Genomic DNA, 26,779 nt, shown 5'->3' on the forward strand with positions numbered 1-26,779 from the left:
TGGCAGTCCAATAACCAAGGAGTTAAAGAAGAAATATTCATCCAGACTGGTAGGAGGCACAGAGATGAGTATCCATGGCAGAGAGGATGTGTGACAAGGCAGTGGCTGGACGACAGGGCAGGTAAGGTGGCAGCTGGTGGACCCAGTGTCCCACATTTGTGTGCAGATAAACAGAGAGGAACAACTGGGGAGTGAGACAGACTGTGCAACCCAGGGTTCCAGTGCAGGAAAAGGAAGCCTCAAAACCTCTGACTGTAAAAACCTGTGGGGGTTGTGGCAGCAGGAGAAACTCCCAGCCTCACAGGAACATTTGTTGGAGAGACCCAGAGGGTCCAAGAAAGTACACAAACCCACCCACCTGGGAATCAGCACTAGAAGGGCGCAATTTGCTTGTGGGTAGCAGGGGAAGTGACGGGAAGCCACAGAGAGAGCTGAGCAAGCAGCATTGTTCTCTCTCATATACCTCCCCCACATACAGCACCACAATGCAACCACATGGGTTGCCCCACCCTAGTGAAAACCTAAGTCTTCACCCCTTACAACGTTAACAGCTGTACTGAGACAATAAATAAATAAATAAATAAAAATACAGCCCTAATGGAAGAACAGATCAAAGCTCCAAAAAAAGAACTAAGCAATGAAGAGATAGCTAACCTATCAGATGCAGAGCTCAAAACACTGATAATCAGGATGCTCACAGAAATCGTTGAATATGTTTGCAAAATAGAGGAAAAAGTCAAAGCTATGAAAAGTGAAATAAAGGAAAATGTACAGGGAGCCAACAGTGACAGGAAGAAAACCAGGACTCAAATAAATGGTTTGGAGCAGAAGCAAGAAATAAACATGCAACCAGAACAGAATGAAGAAACAAGAATTCAAAAGAGAGAGAGAGAGAGAGAGGGAGAGAGAGAGAGAGAGAGAGGCACTTAGGAACCTCTGGGACATCTTTAAATGTTCCAACATCCGAATCTTAGGGGTGCCAGAAGGAGAAGAGGAAGAGCAAGAAAGTGAAAACTTATTTGAACAAATATGAAGGGAAACTTCCCCAGTCTGGCAAAAGAAATAGACTTCCAGGAAGTCCAGGAAGCTCAGAGAGTCCCAAACAAGTTGAACCCAAGGAAGCACACAACAAGGCACATCATAATTACATTACTCAAGATTAAAGAGAAGGAGAGAACCTTGAAAGCAGCAAGAGAAAGGGAGACAGTTACCTACAAAGGAGTTCCCATAAGACTATCAGATGATTTCTCAAAAGAAATCTTACAGGCAAGAAGAGGCTGGAAAGAAGAATTCCAAGTCATGAAAGGCAAGGACCTACATCCAAGGTTACCCTATCCAGAAAAGCTATCATTTAGAATGGGAGGGCAAGATAAAGTGCTTCCCAGGTAAGGTCAAGTTCAAGGAGTTCATCATCACCAAGTCCTTATTCTATGGTGTTAAATGTTAAAGGGACTTTATGTAAGAAAAAAAAGAAGATCAAAACTATGAAAAGTAAAATGACAGCAAACTCACAACTATCAACAACTGAGCCAAAAAAAAGCGAAAACAAAAACTAAGCAAACAACTAGAACAAGAACACAATCACAGAAATGGAGACCACAGAGGGGTTTATCAGCAAGGAGGGGTCGAGAGGAAAATGAGGGAAAAGTTACAGGAAATAAGAAGCATAAATGGTAGGTACAAAATAGGCATGGGGAGGTTAAAAGTAGTATGGGAAATGGAGAAGCCAAAGAACTTATATGTATGACCCATGCTGGTGGGAGGTGTAGTGCAGGGTGGAGGGGAGTAAAGGGGAGAAAAAATGGGGCTACTGTAAAAGCATAATGATGTAAAAATGATTTTGAAATAACAAACACTTTCTGCTGTTTTTCAGTTGACTAACCTTCTGTTATGCTATTTTTAATCTGCTACGAATCCCATCAAATAAATTCTTTAGGGAAATTTTACTAAGGTATATTATACAAGTAATAAACTATACCTATTTAAAATATACAATTTGACAAGTTTTGACATATATACACACCCATGAAATTGCCACTATAATCAAGATTCAGATAATTCTCATCACCCTTCAGGGTTGGTTTGTGCCCCTTTCCCTCTCATCTCTTGTCTCAGGCTGTTATTATATATTACTTTGCATTTTCTAGAATTTTATGTAGAATTGTACAATATGTATTCTTTTTTTCCCAGCTTCTGTTGCTCAGTGCAATGATTTTGAGATTCACCCACGTTGTTGAGTGTATTGGTAGTAGTTTGTCTCTTTTACTTGCTGAGCAGTAATCCACTGTGTGGATTTAACCCATTTTGTTCATCCATTCACCTGTTGATGGGTATTTGAGTTGTTACTAGTATTTTGATACTGTGCATAAAGCTGCTGTGGATATTCTTGTACAAGTCTTAGCGTGGACATGCATTTTCATTTCTGTTGGGTAAATGCTGATGTTATTGTCTTTTTGAGGTGGCAACTTGGCTAAACTATAGTTCCAAGTTATTCTACACTGTTCAAAGCTAACTTAAGTGTTGCCTATGAAAGCATTTTTGTAGATATGATTAAAGTCCATAATGAGTTGACTTTAAATTTTTTATTTCATTGACTGATTGATTTTAGAGAGAGAAGAAGAGGAGAAGGAGAGAGAGAGAGAGAGAAAGGAGAGAGAAAAAGAGACATCAATGTGAGAGAGAAACATTGAGCAGCTGCCTGCCATACGCACCCCAACTCGGGATCAAATCCACCACCTAGGCGTGTGCCCTGACCAGGAATCGAACCAACAGACTTTTGGTTCATGGAACAGTCCTCCAGGCAACTGAACCACACAGCCAAGGCATAATCAGTTGACTTTAATAAGGGAGATTATCCTAGATAATCTGGCTGGGCATGATTCAATCAGTGAAACGTCCTCAGAGGTGAGGCTCTCCTGAAGGAGAAATTCTGCCTTGGGACAGCAGTGTCAGTCAGCTCTCCTCTTGACTTGTAATTGCATAAATCAATCCCTTGAAATAAATCTTTTATTATATAATTCCTACTTATTCTGATTCTCTGTTTGAACCCTAATGTAGATTTTGGTACTAGAAGGGTTCTAGAGGAACAGATTCTTAAGAATGAATTTTTTAAAATTGGTTGTGGGTATTCTTGAATTGGTTCTCTAACCTGGTTTAAAGTTACTAATGACTCTATTTCCAGGGGTGCCGAGGGCACTGGTAGTCCATGGCATGATGAGGCATTGGATACTCCTAATCAAATGCCTATAGAAGGCGAGGTCATGAATGACCATGTATTTTAATATTTTAGTCCAGCTAAGGAATGTAATGGGTTTGTTGGTTGCCCCTAACTGAAGAAAGAAAGTAGAGAAGGAAAAGGGTGAGCTCAGAGCTTCAAATTCCCAGCTCAGGCTATGCACAGATGACCTGAAGGCTTCTATTTCTGCCTTGAAAGAAACCTTTAGTGCCATTATTTCTAAAATGAAACCCAGAACCTCATTCTGAAAGTGGCTAATAGAGATTCTATTTCAAGTCTTTGGCAGGCCCCTATACATGAATCATAGCACAGACATTTAAGATTTTGAAGCAAAGCCCTGCCATTCTCTGTGATAACCACTCTTCTTTGTAGAAACAGCTTTTGCCTTGCTACTGAGCCTTAGTACATACTGAACTCATAACCATAAGTCATGAAGTTACCATGTGATCTGAGCTACCCATCAAGAACTGGGTGGTGTCTGACCCACTAAGCTATAAAGTTGTGAACACACAGCAGCACTCCATTATCAATGAAACTATATTTATAGGATTTGGCTTGAATGGGTTCTGAAGGCATAAGTAAGTTGTACAATATGAGGAAGTGGCCCAAATGCCCATGGTCCCTACTCCTGCTACATTATCTTCCCTCAGCGCACACCTATACTCTCTTGGGGCATTCTCCATGACTGAGGAAGAGAAAATCCAGCCTTATTTAACAGCCTGGCTTATGATGGTTCTACACAATATGCAGACACTGGTTAAAAATAAACTGTTGCAGCACTACTGCCCCTTTCTGGGATATCCTTGAAGAAAAATAGTGAAGGAACACCTCCCTGTTGGCAGAACTTCAAGCAGTGCACCTGATTGTTCATTTTATCTGGAAGGAGAAATGGCCAGAAGCTCTGCTGGTCTAGAGGTCTTAGTTCCAAAGGAAGGGATGCTTCCAACAGGAGACACAACAACGTTTCTGTTGAATTGGCAGTTCAGACTGTCACCTGGTCACCTGGGGGCATCTCATTCCTGTGTGTGTGTGTGTTTTAATGAAGGTGCTTTTTTATATAAAAAAAGATTTTGTTTATTTATTTTTAGAGAGGGGGAAGGGAGGGAGAAAGAGAGGTAGAGAAGCATCAATATGTGAGAGATATATTGATCAGATGCCTCTGGCAAGCCCCCAACTGGGGACCTAGGCCACAACTCAGGCAAGTGCCCTGACTGGGAATTGAACCAACAACCTTTCAGTTTGCAGGCCAGCACTCAATCCACTGAGCCACACCAGCCAGGGCTCATTCCTTTGAATAAATAGGTAAAGAAAGGAGTTACTGTATTGGCTGGTGTGATTAGTCCTAATTACCAAGGAGGGAATTCAATTGCTACTACACAGTGGAAATGTATTAATAATAGTTAACTTCATAGCAGAGTATTAAGTTACAGAATGTCAAAATTGGAAAGAGAAGATCAACCAAGGTCTTGGCACCCTCTTTTTGGGAAAGAGTTAAGCATTTCTGGTTGTGTGTAGGTTACTTGTATGTTAGGTAGATGTATGACTTTGTTTATTTGGAACTTAAATACAGTTAAGGGAATGTGTAGGAGTGGGACTGCTGGTTCATCAGTCTTTTTAATTTTAGCAATCCTAACGAGAATGTAGGAGTAGATCATTGTTGTTTTAATTTGCAAATCTCTGGATTACTAAATATGTTGAGCATCTTTTTGTTGCATATTGGCCATTTTTGTATCTTCTTTGGTGAAGTGTTTACTAAAACCTTTTTCCCATTGTTTTATTGGGTTGTTTGTTTTATTATTCAGTTATAAAAGTTCTTTATATATTGTGGATACAAGTCTTTTGTCAGACATATTGTTTCACAAATTTCTCCTTCCTATCTGTGCCTTGCCTTTTCATTTTCCCAATGATGTCTTTCAAAGAATAAAAGTTTCAAATTTTGATGAAATTACCCTTATGAATAATTTCTTTTATGGTTCATGCTTTTTATGTCCTAAGAAATCTTTGCCTACCTCAAGATCACAAAATTTTTTTGTTTTCTTCTAGAAATTTAAAGTTTTAGTTTTAAGTTTATTTTCCATTTTTGTTACATTCCTCAGGGGTCTTCTTCAATGCTCCTGAGATCTATAACTGTATCTCCTATCTACTTCAAATATAACAGTCAAACTTGCCACCTCCCAGGCCTTCACTCTTCATCTAATAGATCATCAAGTTCTGTCCATTTTACTCCCTAAAAAGTGGTCTTCTCTACCACCACCAGTTTACCTTGCCTTAAGTCTCAAATCCTTACCACAGTTATTGCCTACACCTCCCCACACTCACCCTCTACTCAATTCTGTGGTCTTCCAGTGCCCCATTCTGGCCATGCCAAGTTCTCAGCCCTTGAACCTAACTATTTCCTTCCAAGGCAGCAGCCCTCAGATTCCAGCCTGAACACCCTTGACTAAATCAAACTCTACCACCCCACCCCCACCTCCCATACAGGTTCTCTTAGCATCATGTACTTACTTCTCAGAAAAGATTGTACTAATTGTAATTTTTAATTTTGTGTGATTGTTCGTTTAACGTTTCTCTTCTCCACCAGATCTAACTTCATGAGGCCAGGATCTGTTTTATCACCACACTGTACTCGCAGTAACTCGAACAGGGCCTAGTACAGGGAGGAAGCCTCAATACATCAGTGATGAATAAATAAATGAATTAGGAAAATAGAACAAAAAGGTTTAGGTTGATGACTGCTTGTGGTCCCTTCAGTGGTAATACTGGATGCGAAATAGTAATAGCCTCTGCCGTTTTCCTAGCAGCAGATGGAAACCTGACAGATCACAGAAGAAATGAAGGCCTTTGGATTCAAGGTAGGAAGAACAGGTGTATGATTCGGAGCGGCAGCCAGAAATCCGCTCAAACCTGCATTGCTTTGAGCCCTCACTTCCCAGAAAAAGGGGCCGGACCACAGGAGCTCGGTTCCTGGAGCTTTGGCCAAGTCCAGCCACACCTGCAACTGCCCAGCTCTGCTGCCGGGAGACCGCGAGGGTGGGCACTCGGGCTGGGGGCGGGGCCACGCCTTGGGGGGCCTGTTTCCGCCCCTCTGCTGCGTGCGCGCGCTCGCCTCAGACCCGCGCGTGCGCTGCTAGCCGGGGGCGGATGTTGTGGGCGGTGGCGGCGGGCGCACGCGCCGTCGCCTACTCAAGCCGGTTCGCGCTCCCGCGCAGAGCTGAATCGACGGTGGCGGCTGCAGCGGCGGCTGCGGCGGCTGAAGTGGCGTGGGGGGAGGGCCGGGAGGGAGGGTGGCTGGGGGGGATGGACCCGGCGCGGCGGCTGCAGCGGCAGAAGCCGGCGCCTGAACTCGAGCGACGGCGCTGGCGGAGACGCCGGCTGCTCCTCCCCTCCCCGCCGGTGAGTGAGTGCCCCCGCCCTGAACTCTGGTAGCGGCCGCGTTCCCTCGCATTCACTCGCGGCCCCTCCGCGTCCCTCCGCTCCGGATGAGGAGAGTTGTGCGGGGGAGCGTGGCCTGGCGGCTCTGTCGCCTCGACCCCGGCCTCCTACTCGAGGCCTGGAACGGCTTGGACCCTCAGTTGTCCCCGTTCGGGGCTTAAGCCCTGGGCCTAGGACTTGACCCGCCCCCACACCCGCCTCAGCATCCCTCCGGGCCTTTTTCTTTCCCCGCTGGTTCCGCTGTCATTTTGACCCTGGGGTTTCTCTCCCCAACCCCCTCTCCTCGCCCCCTTCCCAGCACCCCATCTCCAGGTCTGCGGAGAGGGAGGGGCGTATGAGGAGTTGGGCCGAGGCCCGAGGGGCTGTTTGGGAGCTAGCTTTGGTTGGGGGGTCTGAGGTCCTGTGAGCCCTCGCTTGGCCTGTCCCCAGAAGTTGGCCACTAGGGCTCAGCCAGTGCCACCTGAAACCAGTTTTGCACCTTTTGTTTTGATTTTGAACTTGTTTAAGGGGAGGAGTGAACCTGCTGTACTGGGATCGGGAGAATAGGTGGGAGGCTAGGCTGGCTGGGTTCTGAGTGCCTTTTATTAACCCTTTTAGGAAGGGAAAATGGGCCCCTAAAGGGCCAGAAATCCATTTACAGCTTGCAAATACCCCTTTTCAGCCTAAGCAAAGGTGTGTGTAGTTTTGTCCAGTGGTTAGTTTGATTCATTCCTTAACAACATTGATGGTGAGGACCTCCCCCCACCCCCCACCCCCCACCCCTTGAATCTGCAGCAGAGTTTCTGAAGGCAGCCCACTTGAGCTGTTGGTTAATTTCCACCCCCCTTTTTTGGTGACACCTTATACATTAGTCTTGGTAGATCCTTACCCAATAATTTTTTAGGGTGCTTTTTCAACCTGACTTCTCACAGAGGAAAGGAAGATGAACACATAGACACTAATCCAAAATGGATGCTATAAGTCTGACATACTCATCAGAGGTACCTGTACCATAAGCATTTCTATGAAAGGGCTGATTTCCTAAATTAGCTAATTATTTTTTAAAGGCATCCAGGGCTTAAAAAGCAGGTAGCTGTTTTAAAATAAAACAAAACTTTGGTTTATGTTTTCTGATCAGTATCTTGAATTTTGGAAGTGACTGTTTAATTAAATCCTTGTTTTGGAAGTACCCATGTATAGAAATTGTTGCAAAGCATGGAGGAAAGAACCTTATGAAACTGTTAATGTGTTACTGGCGAGATTCCTCCAGGAGGTAGATAACAGTTTTTCCCCACTGTATTAGGAGAATGAGTATCCAAAAGGTGATAAATATGAAGGGATTAAGAAGTATACATTAGGAGTTACAAAATAGTCATGGGGATTTAAAGTTCAGCATAGGGAATATAGTCAGTAATACTGTAATGACTGTGTATGATGCCAGGTGGGTAATTGAATTATCGGGAAATCACTTTGTAAATTAGGTAATTGTCAAACCACTATGCTGTATACCTGAAACTAACATAAAATAATATTGAATTGTAATTGAACTGTTTTTGTCAATTGTAATTGAAATTTTTTTAAAAGGTGAGACTCCAGTTTTGAGTAGGTAGTAGTTTTACTAGTATCATATAACAAATGATGCTTATAGATATGATTTTCAACTCAACAGTACCTTGTCCTCTACCAACAAAGTTGGCTTCTATTTTTTTGAAATCACACACCCAGTATCTGGCTAGTATAGAAAGATTAAAAAGCTGCTTCTTATTTGTGGGTGGTAACCTTTTAATTTCCAAAGAGTTTTCAGCTGTTTACAGAGTATATTGCTGATCAACAACACAGGAAAATTTTAGATATTAGAAATCATTAGCGTGTGATCTAGATCTGTTAAAATTATGCGCATTAAGATTTGGCATGGTATGGGTGCTGTGTACAATGTGTAGGAGATGAGGTTTCTCAGAGTATTTGCATCTTAAGGTAAATAGCATAGTCAGCCAACAGACTGTTTTGACACCTTGAGTAGTTGAGACAATCTTTTATGAGTGCACACACACCCAAACTAGACAATTTGATGAAGAAACCCAATGATTTGGGCTAGTTGGTAACCACCATTACTCTAAGTTGTTTTCTACTAGAATATAGCTTGCAAGAACTATATTCCTCTCTCCTGCAAGAGGGTTGTTTGTTTTTTTTTTTTAAGATTTTATTTATTAGAGAGAGGGGAAGGGAGGACAAAAGAGAGGGAGAAAAACACCTCTCATGATGGTTGCCTCCCTTATGTGCCCTGACTGGGTCGGAACCCACAACCCAGGCATGTGCCCTGACCAGGAATTGAACTGGTGACTTTTCGCTTTGTGGGATGACACCCAACCAACTGAGCTACACTGGTCAGGGTCTGCAAGAGTTTTTTATGCCTGTCTCATGTATAAAACCTGTCATGACTGAGGACTAAAGCTTAAACTCCTTGATGAGGTTCTTATGGATCACTCATTAAATTATTCTTCAAATATTTTTGAGGCCTCAATTTTTGTTTCACGATTTCTTCTAAGTACTGGGCCATAGTGGGGGAACAAAGCAGACAAAGGTCCCTGCCCTCATGGAGCTTTATTCTGTGTGTGTGAGAATTAGGATAACAAATAAGCAAGTGGACAAGATAATATTAGGTAATGCTAAAAAGTCAGCAATTAGCAAACTTTTTCTGTAAAGGACCAGAAAGTAAATGTGGGCCATATATTCTGTTTCAGCTACTCAGCTCTGTTGTTTTAGTGCAGAAACAGCCACAGGCAATATAAACAAGTTTGTCTATGTTCTACTTAAACTTTGGATACTGAAATTTGAGCTTCATATAATTTTCCCACATCAGAAAATATTCTTTTTTATTTTTTCAACCATTTAAAAATGTAAAAAACATTTTTACTTCATAAGGCCATACAAGAATGTGGGGCAAGCTGGATTTGGCCTGCAGACTGTAGTCTGACCCTTTGTAGAAAAAGTTTGCTGACTCCTGATATAAAGTGTGAAGAAAATAAAACAAGCTGATGTGATAAGTGAGTGAGTGGTTGGGGTGATGGAGAGGCGGCACTAAGGAGAAGATATTTGAATTGTGGCATAAAAGATGCAAAAGCTTTCCTAGCAGATGAAGCAGAAAGTGCAAAGGTTTACAGGTGGAAGTGAGCTTCTCCTGTGTTCCCTAGCCTTGAACTTCCCCACATACCATGACATTTTTTCCTTTGTGTCTTTTCTTTTTATTGTGTTGTTCTTAACTAGGTTGTCTTCCTCCTGTCTACCCATAATAGAATCTAGATTTGGAAGACATCTCAACCTACCCACCTACTCTTTAAAATGTTCTCAGTGATTTTTCAGCCTCTATTTCAACACCTTTGATGACAGAAAATTTATTACTTTGAGGTAGCTTATGCTATTTTTAGGTAGCTCTAATTGTTAGAGTGTTCTTCATGTTGTTAGGAATCAACCTCTCTACCTCTTTCCCATGGTGCTACCTACAGGGAGTAAGTCTGCAGTGGGGTTGCACCGCATTCCCAGGATTGGTTGTAAAGTCATTGCATGAGACAAAAATCATGTTGAGATGAAAGCTATACTTGAAAATCCCTTACGTTGCTTAAAAAGTATAGTGTGCATGATACATAATTGTATATCATTCTTATGGACTCCACAGACTGAGAGCCATTGAGCTTGACTGAAGGAAGGAGCAAGAGGAAATAAAGTATTATGTAGATATGTAGGCCTTCTAACAATTTTGCTTTTTAAAACATCTGTCAAATCCCTATCAGAGTGGTAGAGGGTGGAGAATTTTAATGTGTTCCTATTTCCTTACAGGGTTTATTTTGTTGTATTTTTACATTAAGCCTCTATTACATTAATAAATGTTTATAGATGTGTTGTGAATATTAAATAAGATCATATATAAGGAAGCACCTGGCACATGGTAAGTGGTTAATAAATGCAGGATTTGAATCTAAATTTGTGCGTCATTGGGCTCACATGCACACTGTCCTTTGGAAAGTTGCAGAGAAGAACTAGGCCACCTGCTTCCTGCCTTTCCAAATTGACATTTCCTGTTGTGACTCTACTGAACAGCTGTCACTCTCTGTGTCCTTGAGTGGTCGCATTTTAGCAGAGGTCAGCTAGTAAGTTAAATGGATATATATGATGTAACTCTTAGCTCTGCTTCGTGGTCTTTCAGGTATTTGAACATTGCTAATATGTCTCCCATTGAAATCTTCACTTTTCTTAGAGCTAAATTTCACTGCTTTTAGTTTTTGCTTATTTCTTTACCCTTCTGGCTAGTGTAACTGTACCAATTTATTGGTCCTTTTACTTTGATACCCTGAAGTATATTCAAGGTACACACACTCAAGTTTCATCTTCCTGATGAAGTCTTCCTTCATAATTCTCTACATTCTCTGTATAGTGGAACCTTGGTTCTTAAACTTAATTTGTTCTGGAAGGCTGTTCAACAAGCGATTTGTTTGAAAACAATCTTTTTTTCTGTTAGAAATACTGTATCAGCATGAAAGGTCAAGAACTGTTGTTTTGTTAACTGAGACATTTTTTTTCTGTGAACAGCGTGGTCAAAAACCAAATTGTTTGAGGTGGGAGACTTTGAGAACTGAGGTTTGACTTTATTTCCAATATATTTTTATCTGTATATCTCAATTTAACATTTCCTTATTCTTGTATTTTATACTTTTTCATGAGCATTTGTCTTACCTCACAACAAGACAACAAGCTTATCGAGGGCCAAAACCGTGTTTTAGGCATCTTTTATGTCCAAATGCACTGAGTAAAATTTTAGGTAATGTAATAGATCATGAACACTTTATAATTAAAAAATAAACTTTTAAAATAAAATTTTAATTTTCGAGCTCTTAGATTTGCTGAATTACTGTGAAAATAGTACAGAAAATTCCTGTCTCACACTCAGTTGCCTTTATTATTAACTTCTTACACTAGTGTAGTACATTTGTCATAGTGTACCAATATTGATACATTATTACTAAGTCTGTACTTGCTTCAGAGTTCCACAGTTTTTTCCTAATGCCCTTTTTTGGTTCCAGGATCCCATTCAGGATGCCACATTACATTTAATAATTATGTCTCCTTAGCTCCTTTTGGTTGTGACATTTCTCAGACTTTCCTTGTTTTTAATAACACTGGCAATTTTGAAAATAATTGATCAGGCATTTTTGTACAAAGTCCTTTAACTGATATTTGTCTTATGTTTTTCTAAGGGTTAGATTGAGGTAATATGATTTTGAAGGAAGACCTCAGAGGTAAAGTGTCATTCTTATCACATATTGAGTACATATTATTGATAGGACTTAATAAGTGTTAATGTTAACCTTGATTACCTAGCTTGAGGCAGTATTTGTTTTCTTCACTGCAAACTACCCTTCTGTTCTTACCTTTCTGTACTCTAGAATAAAGTCACTACGCAGAGCCCACACTTAATGAGTGATGCTCTACCTCCTTAAGAGTGGAGTATCTATATAAATTTCTTTGCTCAAATTGTTCCGTTTTGGTCATTGGGAGCTTTTTCAGTTGGCTTCTATATTCCTTCCCTTTGACATACTCCAATGATTATGTGTGTGCGTGAGTACTTTTGTTTCTGACAACGTAAAATGCTTCTGGCTCATCTTTTGTGATTGGTCCTTTTTCCAAAGAGCCCTAGTTCCTCTTATTGGAAAATGGTGTTAGAAACCAAGATCTGGGTGCTAAATGTGCTAGTTGCTACTAGAATATTGTTGCTTACATGGTCTCTGAGTGAGGTAGCAAGGAGATACAAGTGTATATGTTAACCTGTGTGTATACATAATATCTATAAATAGTTCTGTAGGTAACCGTTTGTCTCTCTAGTAAGCTAAACATGAATTCATTCTGATACCTCCAATTCTCATTCCTTAACACATTGATCATTCTAACCTCTTTCACTTTACCAGTAAGAAATTGGCCATCCATTTACTTATTTCTTCAAGTCCAGTATACATCTACAGTGGTTTTAGAATGGTAAGTCTGTGCCCCTGTGGGAAACAGCTACGTATATCAACTCGACTACAGTGCTCATGGGTTCTTTGTTTTCTCTTTAGTTTTACAGACTCCACTCATTTCCAGCATTACCTAGGTCAGCACCATATTCTTCTACCTCCTCTGTGAGGTGGTTTCATATTTGTAATAAATTCAGATTGTTTTGTCACATTCATTCCATGCTGTCCCTTAACTTCTTAAATGATTATATAAATTTACATACATTGTTTATTCTTTGTGCTTTAAATTTATATAGGTTTTGACAAATCTTTAATATATTCAACATTACAGTATCATATAGAATAATTTCATTTCTCTAAAAAATTTGCGCCTCACCTATTTAACTACCTCCCCCCACCAGCCCCTGACAACCACTGATCTGTTTGCCATCTCTACAGTTTTGCCTTTTCCAGAATACTAAATTTTATAAAGTATTTTTTAAAAGCACTTTTTTTTAGATTTCATTTCTTTATTTTTAGAAGAGGGGAAGGGAGGGAGAAAGAGGGAGAGAAACATCAATGTGCAAGAGAGAAACATGCATTGGTTGCCGCTTACACACTCCCAGCCAGGAACCTGGCCCTCAACCCAGGCATGTGCCCTGACTGGAAATTGAACCTGCAATCTTTTGGTTCACAGGCTGGTGTTCATTCCACGGAGTCACACCAGCCAGTGCTTTAAAAGTATTTTTTTGAATTATTTTTAGGAACACAACATTTTGTTAAGTAGTGGGAGATACAGGCACCCACTAACACTTGGAAACATTTTTGTATTGAGGTAAAATTCACATAACAAAATTCATAATTTTAGCCATTTAAAATGTACCATTCAGAGGCTTTTAGTTCCTTCACAGTGTTGTACAACGACCACCACTATCTAATTGCACAACATTTTCATCACTCCAGAAAGAAACCCCATATACATTATGCAGTTCTTCTCATCAAACCTTGGCAATCATTGGCCTGAGTTTTGCTCCTACGGATTTGCCTATTTTGGGCATTTCATTTAAATGGGGTCACATATGGCCTTTTGTTTCTGGCTTCTTTTACCTAATGTTCTTTAGGTTCATCCATGTTATAGCATGTTTCAGTACTTAATTCCTTTCTTATGGCTGAAGTCAGTGAATGGATATACCACATTTTGTTTATTCACTCATCAGTTGATGGGCATTTGAGTTGCTTTCATTTTTTGGCTATTGTGAATATGCTGCTATGAACATTCATATGTGTTCAGTTTTTGTTGAACACATGTTTTAAATTCTCTTAAGTCAATAACTAATGTATTTTTTTGCTAAATTTTATTTTATGTTGAAAAGAAAGTTACACAATGGCTTATTTCGGGTAAAGTCCTGAAAGAATGCTACTTTGTCTTGGCATCGGTGAATATTGAAATCACACAATTTTCCCATTATAATTACAGAGTAAAGAATTTTTGGTCCAGATGGGGTAACAGTAGGTAGCCTTCCCCTAGAATTCTGTTAGAGGAATATCCTGAATTATGTTGTATATTGTTCAGTTACCTTTCTGAGAGTAGCAAGTAGTCTTGCACTACTGTGAAGCTGGATAAGATCTGCTTGTGGTCTTAAGGAATCTCTGTCTGAATTATGTTCCACTTTATGTATTCAGAGGGATAGTAGGCAGTATTCCCATTCTGTAGTCTGTTTGCCATCAGTGATACTACCGAGGTTTTCTTCCTACTAACCACATTCCCTCTGAGGTTTGGACTATAATGAATTGGCATTAAGTATTAGTGTTTTCTTTTTCTTATGTTGGCACCCAATCCTGAAGCTTTGTTTTGCAGTTACTGCTTTGATACCTTTGCTTTAATTAATTTGTTTTCCGCAGGAAGACTTGGCAAAAGTTTTCTTCTTTTGCCAGTTTAGAGAAACCTGACCGAATTTGTTTAAACCTAATGTTTTTCAGACTTCTTCAAAGCAAGGAACAATCTTTGCTGTCTATTGCTTACTTCTAAGTGACTTTAGAGTTTCCTGGAAGCCATGGAAAATAGATAAATTGTATATTAACCACCATCATACTTTATCCCAAGTATTTAAGGGTTTATGTAATAAACACGGGGCTGGAACCAGGATTTAAATTTTACTTTTCTAAAAGACTCACTATTACTGGACAACTAGTTTGTATTTGGGCCTCTTTTTATAAAAAGATAATATTGACTTCAACTTACAGGAATGTTGTGATGGGAAATGTGTTCTAGTAAGGTATTTTTTTTAATATACAGACATTTGGGAGGATGTATGTATTATGGAAATACTTGTTAAGTGCTTTTTTCCTCCATTATTTTAATAATGTAGATGAATTTGCCATCTCATTATAATAAAAGCCTCTGTGAAGTACTGTATGTGTAGTCTATTCACACCATTTTCAGTATTTTTTTAAAGATTTTATTTATTTATTTTTTAGAGAGGGAAGGGAGGGAGGGAGAGAGAAACAGAGAAACATCAGTGTGCGGTTGCTGGGGGCCATGGCCTGCAACCTAGACATGTGCCCTAACTGGGAATCGAACCTGCGATGCCTGGTTCTCAGCCCATGCTCAATCCACTGAACTACGCCAGCCAAGGCAGTATTCTTAATTTTTCCATATAGTTCCAGATTTCTACCTCGTACATTTTCCTTTTGAATAAAGAAGTTCTTGCCCTGGCTGGTGTGGCTCAGTGGATTGAGTGGCGCCGGACTGTGAGGCAAAGGGTTGCTGGTTTGATTCCTAGTCAGGACACATGCCTGGGTTACGGGCCAGGTCCCCAGTAGGGGGTGCATGAGGGCAACCACACATTGATGTTTCCTTTTCTTTCTCTCTCCTTTTCCCTCTCTAAAAATAAATAAATAAAATCTTAAAAAGAAAATTCTTTTAACATTTCTTATGTAGGCTTGCTAGTGATGAATCTTTTCAGCATTTGTATGTCTGCAAAAGTCTTCAATTTGTCTTGATTTATAGAAGTTATTTTTACTGGTTATAGAAGTCTAAAGCCTAAGTTGACAATCATTTTCTTTCAGTTCTCTGTCTTCTGTCTTCTATTTTTTCCATTGAGAAGTTGGCTATCATTCTTGTCTTACCCATTCATTTGCAAGTAGACATTTGGGTTGTTTCCATGTTTTAGTTATTGTGAATATTGCTGCTACAAACATAGGTGTACAAATATCTTTTTGAGATCCTACTTTCAATTTCTTTTTAAGAAATGGATGCCGTTTATTTATTTCAGAGAACAATTTCTTTTTTTTTTTTTTCTTAGAGAGGGAAGGGGAGAGAGAGATATCAATGCATCAGAGAAGCATGGAATGGTTGCCTTCCGTACATGCCCAGATGGGATATAGTATGCACCTGGACCAAGGGTGGGAGAGAGTTTTCAAACCCACACCCTTTTGGTTATGGGATAATGCTCCAACCAACTGAGCCAAATTGGTCAGGGCCTGCTTTCAATTCTTTTGGCTCTATACCCAGAAGTGGAATGGCCAGATCATATGGTAATTTTATGTTTAAATTTTGAGAAACCACCATACTGTTTTCCACAGCAGCTGTACTGTTTTGCATTTCCACCAGTAGTGCATAAGGATTCCAATTTCTTCGCATTTTTGCTAATGTTGTTATTTATTTATTTTTTAATAGTGATTATCCTAATGAGTATGGGGTTGGTATCTCACTCTGGTTTTGATTTGCATTTACTTAATAAATAGTGATGTTTAGCATCTTTCATATGCTAATTGGTCATTCATATATCTTCATTGGACAAATGTCTATTTAGGTCTTTTGACCCTTTTTTAAATCTTTAAATCATTTTTAGTTTTCAATTACAGTTGACATATACCTAATTATATCAGTTTCAGGTGTATATCCCAGTGTTTAGACATTACATAACTAAGTAATCATCCCAATAAATCTTGTACCCATCTGACACCCTACATAGTTATTAGAATATAATTGACTATATTCCTTATGCTGTACTTTACATTCCCACGAAATTCTGTAACAACCAATTTGTACTTCCCAATCCCTTCACCTTTTTTACCCATCCTCCTAGGCCCCTTTCATCTGGCAACCGTGAAAATGTTCTCTGTATCTATGAGTCTGTTTTTGTTGTAATCGTTAATGTATTTGGCTTTTTATATTCAATTATTGATAGATATATATTTATTGACATTTTATTGTTCACATTTTTTATCTTTTTCTTTTTAAAGAAGACCCTTTAACATTTATATAATACTGGTTTTGTGGTGATAAACACTTAGTTTTTTCTTCCCCAAGAAGCTTTTTATCTGTCCTTTGGTCCTAAATGATAGCTTTGCTGGGTAAAGTAATTTTGGTTGTAGGTCCTTGCTTTTCATCACTTTGAGTATTTCTTACCAATCCCTTTTGGCCTGCAAAGTTTCTGATGAGAAATCAGTTGATAATCTTATAAGAGCTTCTTTACAGGTAACTAACTTCTTTTCTCTTGCTTTTACTATCTCTCTTTGTCATTAACGTCTTGCATTTTAATTATGATGTGTCTTGGTGTGGGCCAGTTTGGAATCATCTTGTTTGGGACTCTCTGTGCTTCCTGTCCTTGTATGTCTATTTCCTTCACCAGGTTAGGGAGGTTTTCTGTCATTATTTTTTCAAACAGATTTTCAATCTGTTGCTTTCTCTCTTTTCCTTCCAGCACCCACATAATACGAATGCTGGTATGCTTGAAGTTTTTTGTATATTTTTTAAAGATCTTATTTATTTTTAGAGCAGGGAAGGGAGGGAGAGAAACAACAGTGTGTGGTTGCCTCTTAAGCGTCCCCTACTGGGGACCTGGTCTGCAACCCAGGCATGTGCCCTGGCTGGGGATTGAACCTGTAACCCTTTGGTTTGCAGGCCAGCACTCAATCCACTGAGCCACACCAGCCAGGCCTCTTTTTTCTTTTTGCTGTTCTTACTGAGTGTTTGTTGTTTCCTTATCTTCCAAATTGCTGATTTGATTTTTGGCTTCTTCTACTCTACTATTGATTCCCTGTAAATTATGCTTCCTTTCAGTTAGTATATCCTTCATTTTTGACTAGTTCTTTTTAATGCTGTTGAGCTTCTCACTAAGTTCATTGAGTATCCTTATAACCAGTGTTTTGAACTCTGTATCTAGTAGATTGCTTGTCTCCATTTGGTTTAGTTCTTTTTCTGGAGTTTTGTTCTGTTTTTTCATTTGGGACATTTCTTTGTCTCCTTATTTTGGTAGCCGCTTTATGTTTGTTTCTATATATTAGGTAGAACTTCTAGGTCTCCCAGGCTTAGTAGACTGGCCTAATGTATTGGGTTGGCCAAAGAGTTCATTAGGTTTTTTATGTATGATGGCTCTAGTAGTGCTTAGTTGTCTTTAACTTCATTTGAAACAATTTTGTTAGATTTTATTGTGACAGCTGTCATATCAGTGTGCATTTAAAAAACATCAAAATTGGTGAATTTTTGTGCAGCTATTTTAATATCGAAGATGAAAGGAATTATGCAACATTTTTGGCATATTACAGTTTATTATTTCAAGAAAGGTAAAAACAACTGAAACACACGAAGAAGGTTTGTGCATTGTATGGAGAAGGTGCTATGACTGGTGGAATGTGTCAAAAGTGGTTTGTGAAGTTTCTTGGTACTGTTGCCATTTTGGCCAAATAATTCTTTGCTGTGGGCGATGTTTAGCAGCACCCCTGGCCTCTACCCACTAGAAGCCAATAGCAGGAGATAGCCAATATATTCATAATGTCCAAATCAATAAAGTTATTCTTGGAAATGAAAAATGGGTCTTTTTTTGGCCAACCCAGTAGTGGGTGTCCTTCCTGATCAGTGGCACAGCCTCCTTGGTTACCCAGGCTCAGTACTCGAGGTCCATGCCTATCCTCCTGTATGCTGTGTATATCCTCTTGTAGTTGAGCCTTGATTGCTACTGTCACATCAATGGGAAGGATTTATCCCCAGGATAATCAGCTGCAAGGACTGGCTGTGACCACTGACCTCTGATGACTGTGGAGGATCAGCTGGGTAGGGGCCCACCCCACAGAGCAGGTCTTACTTTACTGTGGTTCTGGTGCTCACTGAATCTATCCCTTGAGTGTGTTGTGTGTGGAGGTGGTTAGGTGGTGATGCTTTGGCATGATGTGAAGCTTTCCACTGGGTGTGCTGGCTCTTAGGCCTCCCAGGAGGGGCAGGACAAGGTCAGCCACTACTGGGTTCTGCCCAGAGCCACCTGGCATGAGCTACAAAGCAACCTGCAGATGGCTACTAGTTGTGCTGGGCTTGGAGGTGCTCAGGTGAGGCTAATCTGTGAACTGAGGTCAGCAGTGGTAGGGCCTGGAGACATTTAGGAGAGGTTATGAGGTACACTGAGGCCAGTTGCTGCCTGTTTGAGAGATTTTAGGAAAATCTGAAGCATGAGCCAGGACTGGAAAGGACATGGGTGGGCCTGAAAGTTGGCAGAGCCTCTTGGAATCACCAGTTTGGGGTTAAGAGTGTTAGCCAGGGTGGTGGAGACCGAGATACGGTGCCTGCCCTCTGGGATGTTGGGGTAGGGTCTCAGAAAAGGAACAGTGTCCTCTGCCAGGACTTCTCTCTGGGAGAAATCTGCCCCTCCAGCTCTTGACCTTATGCAAGACAATTCGGTTCCTCCCTGTATTTCCCTTGTGCCTTTCTAGCTGATACCCATCACTGGAGTTCAGAGGGAGTGAGTCTCAGTAAGTCTGTGCCCAGGCCCTTTAAGAGGAGCTGCTTTGGACTCCAGAAACCTCTTATTTCCCTCAGCCAGAAGTTATGGAGACTTCTCTTCCTGGCACTGGAATCTTAGGATGGTGGTCCTGGTATGGGGATGGGACTCCTTGCTTTTTAGGGGGTACCTCCATGGCCAAGATATCCCTCCTGGTTTTCATCCTCCACACCTAGGTGTGGGACCAGCATGTCACATACTTCTGCCACTCCTACCAATGTTGATGTGGCTTCTGTTTTAATTCCCTAGTTGTAGGACTTCCATTCAGCCAGATTTCAAGGAGTTCTGAATGATGGTTGTTATATGTAGTTTAGTTGTAACTTTGATGTGGTAGTGGTAGGAAGCAGGTACAACATTTATCTATGCTGCCACCTTGCCTGGAAGTCCTCTGCCCATTTTTTGAATTGGGTTCTTTTTTTTTATTTCTTTTTTTTATTTTTAAATGTTCAGTTCAGTGTTTTGTTTTGTTTTAAGGTTTTATTTATTTATTTTTAGAGAGGGAAGGGAGGGAGGGAGGGGGAGAGAGAGACACACACACACACACACACACACACACACACACATCAGTGTGTGGTTGCTGGGGGTCATGACCTGCAACCCAGGCATGTGCCCTGACTGGGAATCGAACCTGCGATGCTTTGGTTCGCAGCCCATGCTCAATCCACTGAGCTACGCCAACCAGGGCGGGTTGTTCATTTTTTTGTGATTGAATTGTAGAACTCCTTCCATATTCTGGATAATAATTACTTATAAAATACATGATTTGCAATTATTTTCTCCATTCTGTATTCCTCTGGCTGCTTTTAATATTTTTTCCCTTATGTCTGGTTTTAAGCAATTTGAATTTGATGACTCCTAGGTAGAGTTGTAATTTTCTTCAGGTTTCTGCCCCTTGTGTTTGTTGAGTTTCTTGGAATTTTGGGTTTATAGTTTTCATCAAGTTGGAAATTTTTTGGATATTATTTTTCCAAATCCTGTCTTCCTTCCCTCAAGATTCGAATTACACATGTATTATTAGCTCTTTGAGTTTGCCCCATAGCTCAGTGATGCTCTGCTCTTTTTCTCCAACTTCTTGTATTCCAGGTTTCATTTTGTATAGTTTCTAATCTTATGTCTTTACATTTCACTAATCTTTTCTTCTGCATTGTTTTATCTGCTGTTAACCCCATCATTGTATTCCATTTCAGCCCACTATATACAGTGTTGGGCAAAAGTAGTTTTACAGTTGTGTTGTGCAAAACAGTTTATTCTTTTTTTGTATGAATATCGTCTTTTATTTTTAAAGATTTTATTTATTTATTTTAGAGGGATGGGAGTGGAGGGAGAGAAACATTGATGTGCGAGAGTTACATTGATCGGTTGCCTCTTGCATGCCCCCAACTGGGACCTAGGCATGTGCCCTGACTGGGAATCAAACCTGTGACATTTTGGTTCACAGGCTGGTGCTCAATCTACTGAGCCACACCAGGGCAAACAGTTTATTCTTGTGTGTGTTATTACTTATTAATTATTGTACTTTACATATGAACAACTGTAAACCTACTTTTGCCCCACCCTGTATTCTATAATTTTCAGTTTGGTGGAAATGCATCGATTTGGCAGGTATCAAGAAATATTGCCTTGTTTGCCCCAAAGTATAACATTCCTAAATCTGTAAGATATCTAACAAGAGTACACAAAGCCACCCAATATATCACATTAACTTTGATGTCCCTTCATTTCCACATTAACTTTGTTTTTCTGCCAGACCCCAATTTATATTTTTGTATGGTTATTCTATATATTCTGCTGACATAGACATCTTCATTAGTAGTTACACAGTATGTGTTTTATAAGGCACCAGAGTGCTTGGTCTATTTGGCAGACTACCTAATATTTGTGTTTGTTTGTATGATATGATATGACTATCATCTTACTATAAAAATATGAAATAGATTTTTATATTTTACTATACTGCTTCTTTACATTAATCAGAGATCTGGATCACCTGCTGAAGTGTACCTTTCACTGCTGTTGTCATTGATAACCCCATTGTCAGTTGGTCAGCCCACTTGTATTTACCTCCATGTAATCTGTTAATGTTCACCAATACCAACTTGAAAAATTTCAAGACTGATGACTGGTGATTGTTTGCCAGCCAGTCATTTGTATTCAGTAGTATTTCTTTTCCTTCTCTTGCTCCTTTGTCCCAGCAGGTATTGCTATCTCGAGAAGACATAACCACAGTTAGTACTTTCTTCAGATGCTGACACTTGGTGAACAGCTGCTCTTGATAACAAGATTTAGAAGACACAGTCTCCATCCTCCCACATTGGATCTCTTTTCATATGGATCTTCTATTTCTATGTCTTTTTAAAAAATAACTTCTTGGGAAACATTTTGGATTACAACTTTTCATCCTCATCTATGCAAAGAAAAGGAAAGCTGTTGTGCTGGGATTTTGAGGAGGTATGTTTTTTTTCTTTTATTGCAAAATCGCATCACTTAGGCATGGAGAGAAATAATAAAATAATGTTACAGCCTTGATTCTTTCCTCAGTAGAGTTCAGTTCTCAATTCACTTGCCCCATCTTCTTTTCTATTCTCTCTTTTTTCTAGCAATTGTCACAGCTTAGTAAGAACTTTCTTGATGTACATTATAACAACTAATTAAAAAATATTTTTTTTCTTTTATTGATTCTAGAGACGGGGGAAGGGAGGGAGAAAGAGAGGGAGAGAAACAACAAGGCGAGAGAGGAACATCTATCTGTTGCCTCTCGCATGTTCCCTATCAGTGGACTGAACCTGCAACACAGGCATGTGCCCTGGCTGAGAATTGAACTCACAACCTTTTGGTTTGCAGGATGATGCCCAGCCAACCGAGCCACACTGGCCAGAGCTATAACAACTAATTTCTTAAATTCCTCCTAAATGTCATTGGACCCTGGGTTAGACTTAATAAGTAACAGGAAGAAAATTGAAGTTTTATTCCTCGAGTTGAGATGTGACTTTATTGAACTGAGTTTGTTCTCATTCTGCATAGATACTAAATGGTTTGGGTAAGTTTAGTATCTTCAGCATAATATATGGCTTTATGATTTTATAGTCTGTTTCAGTACTATTTGCAAGAGGAGAAATGATATTGTAGAAATAACAGACTTCAGTCTCAGTTTTGACATTATTGCTATCATGCTTTGACAATTAAAGTATATTTTCTCACCTCTAAAATGGGCTTTTTGTTACTTGCTTGACAAAGACGTCTAGGGATTGTTGAGGATCAGATGAGAAAACTTTGTGTAAAAGACTATTTTGTTGCTATACAGCAGCAATATTCAACTGGTATGCTGCAAGAATTTTTAAAACATGCAATACCTATTTTGTCAGGGACGCTGACCTCTGTTCCCTTAGATTGTCAGATAAAATAATGATAACAGCCAGCACAACAGTAGTCCAGTGTGAATGCCCTGTCTGAACCATAAATATATAGGTCATATAATAGATGTGCATCTTATTGGTCATGTTGCATAATTAGGTTGTGTCTGATTGGTTAATATGTGGTGTCAGAGATCACTATATACAAATCCAGGCACCTGATTTTTTTAAAAAGTAACTTTGGAGCTAAAAGAGTAGGTAATTCCTTTTTTTTTTTTCAAATCAATCAAAATTATGCCTTTTTTTGTCAGGTTGGCAAAAAATACATATTTTTTTGGTGTGCCACAGAATTTTAGTGATTAGTTTTTGCTTGCCATGAGGTGGAAAAGGTTGGAAGTCTCTGATATAAAGAATTGTTTTTGCATTGTGGAGAGCTGTAAAGCATATCTCTTAACTCAAAGACTCAGTTTTTATTTTTGAAAACTTTTATGATACAGTCCCATCATGAATCAGATTTTTAAATTTCTATCCTTAATCATTGGTGAACAGTAGTGTTTACAGTGCCTAAATAGGGCACAGTATATTTTAAAAAGTAGATTTGTTGAATGTGATGCTGAGAAAACATCAGTTTGCATGGTAAGAACCCATTTTACTCAGTCTATTGGATAGTGTTTTGAAGAGAAACCTTATTTGTTTATTGTTTTATGCATTTAAAAATAATTGAGTCGGTACTGGGGAAGAAAACTGACAAAAATCTCTGCCTTCATAGAGCTTATTTTATATATCATATGGGGAGATAGACTAAACAAGATAAGTATACATTCAGTTTTTTAACCTATAATGACAATTTCTAATGAGACAAATAAAAGTAGGAAAGAGGAATAGGGCATATTGAGGTAGGGACCAAGTACTCACAGCCAGCCTCATAGATGAGGAAACCTTTCAGTAAAATCTTGAGAGGTGAGAGGATATAAGAGAAGAGCATTCCAACCATAGCAAATAGCAAGTGCAAATGTCCTGAGACATGAAGCTTGCCTGAGGAATGGCAAGGATTGAGGAGGATGGGTGCTTCTATTGTGTTGCCTTATGCAAATACTTTTCAAACTTTTATATGCCAGTAAATAACCTCAGATGTTCTTGTTAAAATTCAGACCAGTAATTTTGTAGACCTGAGGTGGGGCTCATTTCTGATAAACTCCCAATTGCTGCTGATCCTGTTGTTCCTTTTCAGGACTTAAGCTGAGTGAAACGGAAAGTGAAATGGAAAGTCTTTGGAGGGTTTTGGGCCGTGATACGATACGACCTGATTTCCATTTTGACATTATCATTACTCTGGCTGCAGTGTTGGATAGACTGGTGGTGGACTGGGCAAGGGCAAAAGCAGGAAAAGCAGTTAGAAGGCTATTGCTGTAATCCAGGTGAGAGAAGATGACAGTTTTCATTAGGGGTGGCAGTGAATACGGTGACACATGGTCCAATTCTGGATATATTTTTCAAGTAAAGACAGCTAGCTTTGCTGATAGATTGAATGTGTTTTGGAAAGAAAGGAAGGAGTTAAGGACAACTCCAGGGTTTTTGCTTGAGTTTCTGGAAGAATGCCACTGTCGTTTATTGAGATGGGGAAACCTGATAGAGGAACAAGTGTGGAGAGAAAGAACAGTAGCGTAGTTTTGGATATACTGTGTTATAGATGCCTATTAGACTTAGTAGAGGTGTTGAGTAGGTAGTTGGGGTTATGAATTTGGAATTCAGAAGAAAGGATCTGCTAGAGGTTTACCTCTTGGTGGTGGTGTCAAACAGATTGTATTTAAAGCCAGGAATCTGGATGATATCACCAAGTGAGTGAGTTGAAACAGAAGAGGTTGAAGAACTTTAGTTAACCCTGGAGTAGATTAGAATTTAGAGGTCTTATATTATTATTTTTTTCAACAAGGCATATCTTTTTTTGTTGTTTTTTTCTCCTAATCCTCACTTGAGGATATGCTTATTGATTTTAGAGAGAAGGAAAGAAAGGGAGAGGGAGGAAGAGAAACATGGATATAAGAGAGGAACATCTCTTGGTTGCCTCTCATATGTATATGTCCCTAACCAGGGCCGAACCTACAACTTAGACATGTGCCCCGACTGGGAATCAAACCCACCACATTTCATTTTATAGAACAATGCTCCAGCCAACTGAGCCACACTGGCCAGGGCACAACAGAGCATCCCTTAAGGCAAGTATTTCAAGGGCATAATTTAAGACATATTATCCTGATTGTTGTAGAGTTTATAATTTTATAATAAAAAATAAAGCTGACTATAATGTAGGAATATATGTGTTAAAACTAGTTTTCGTCTTTAGCTTTGCCACTTTTTGTGTGCCGTGGGAAATTTAATTTTCACATCTTCTGTTAGGAGCAGTATCTACATTTTAGACTTATATACCCTGGAAATAATTTATCTTAAGCTTAGAACCTGGCATAAAGATGGTACATAGGTGGCATAAGTGAATGCTAATTATTATTAGTACTGTTTTGCAATATTGCTTTAATTTTGGGGGTCTTCATGTGGGGCAAGTTAAATTGGGAGTTTATATTAACAAATCCATTTGTATCTCCGAGCTTTGGAAATATAGACTAGGAATTAACTACTGGTGTGTGTATTCTTTTTCTCACACCACAACCGATTGTCCATTTCTGTAACACCAAGTGAGTGTCTAAACAATTCAATTCAGTTCTGACTCTACCTGTAGTTAGTGTTGGATCCTACAAGTTTAAGGGCTCAGTTCCACAAGACTGCCCCCATTGTAGATACCCATTGCAAGCCCTGAGCCACCTGTAATTCACAACAAATTTTGGCTTCTCTATAAATTTGGGGTTCTCATGACCCCCTTCTCAGGTTTGATAATTCTCTAAGATGACTCACAAAACTAAGGAAAACCACTTTACCAATGTTTACAGGTTTATTATAAAGGATACAACTCAGAATCAGCTAAATGTAGGAGATGCATAGGGAATGTATGGGAAGTTTAAGTACTCATCATCCAGAAGCTTTCTGAACTCCTTTGTTTTGGGGGTTTTTGTGGAGGTTCTATGAACTAGGAATGATTGGTTAAATCACTGGAGTTTGCTATTAACCCAGTCTCCAGCCTCTTGGGCTTTCCCACATTGGAGGCAGGGCATGAAAGTTCTAACCTTCTACTCATGTGCTTGGTTCCTCTGGCAACCAGCTCCCATTCTGGAGCTATCTTGGAGCCCACCAAGAGTCACCTTATTAGCATAAACTCAGGTATGGTTGAAAGGGATTTTTCCGGATAACAAAAGACTTATCCCTCAGGAAATTCTAAAGGTTTTGGGAGTTCCATACAAGGAACCAGGGACAAAGACCAAATATATATCTTATTATACCCCACTACTATTACATAAAACCAGATCTTGTTTTTAGAGCAGAGGGCTGAGTTCAGAACATCAGTGTTGAATTCCCTCTAGGTCATTGATATGTTTCTTTATTGGGCCGTGGTTTTGATTCTTGGTAATGTAAATAACATTTGTTTTGAGATCTGTGGATGAAAGGTGCCATTGAAACAACTAAATGCCATATTCCTGAGTGGTCTTTATCAAATTTCAGTATTGTTTCTTTTTCTGCCTAGACTTTTGTCCTCAGATGGCTGTACTTTAATCCTGTGACAGAGCTAATTCTTTAGTGTGATGTGACAAAAACAGATCATTTTCCCAACAGGATAAGGCTTATTTTTCTTAAATGATTGGGTCATGAAATTTGGGTAGAGATGTCTTTTGGTCTTGTTCTTCTTAATGGAGGGAGAATGAAAGGGAGAGAAATATGCATGTGCCAGAGAAACATCGATCAGTTGCCTCTTGCACGCCCCAACTGGGTACCTGGCCCACAATCCAGGCACGTCCTGACCAGGACTCCAGTCAGCAGCCTTCCATTAGTGGGACGGTGCCTAACCCGTTGAGCCACACTAGTCAGGGCCATCGTGTGCATTTTTATAGCCAGGACAGGAAGGGTAAATTGTTGGGAATT

The 26,779-nt window shown here is 39.6% G+C and overlaps 1 protein-coding gene across 4 annotated transcripts in view; it reads left to right on the forward strand.

The window, feature by feature from the left end:
• The first annotated feature begins 6,420 nt into the window (after nucleotides 1-6,420).
• Nucleotides 6,421-26,779, forward strand: part of TMCC1 (transmembrane and coiled-coil domain family 1) — a 194,901-nt gene continuing 174,542 nt past the window's right edge. Inside the window, exons 1-2 of one of the 4 annotated variants that reach the window (XM_028517818.2) lie at nucleotides 6,421-6,628; nucleotides 21,599-21,851. The gene's annotated coding sequence lies outside the window, so the exon portion shown is untranslated. Of the gene's footprint in view, nucleotides 6,629-21,595; nucleotides 21,852-26,779 lie in introns of all 4 variants that reach the window. The other 3 variants (XM_028517819.2, XM_036030763.1, XM_036030764.1) reach the window with 3 other exon arrangements.

Source organism: Phyllostomus discolor, chromosome 7, assembly GCF_004126475.2.
Source record: "Phyllostomus discolor isolate MPI-MPIP mPhyDis1 chromosome 7, mPhyDis1.pri.v3, whole genome shotgun sequence".
In the NCBI taxonomy this organism is placed as follows: domain Eukaryota; kingdom Metazoa; phylum Chordata; class Mammalia; order Chiroptera; family Phyllostomidae; genus Phyllostomus; species Phyllostomus discolor.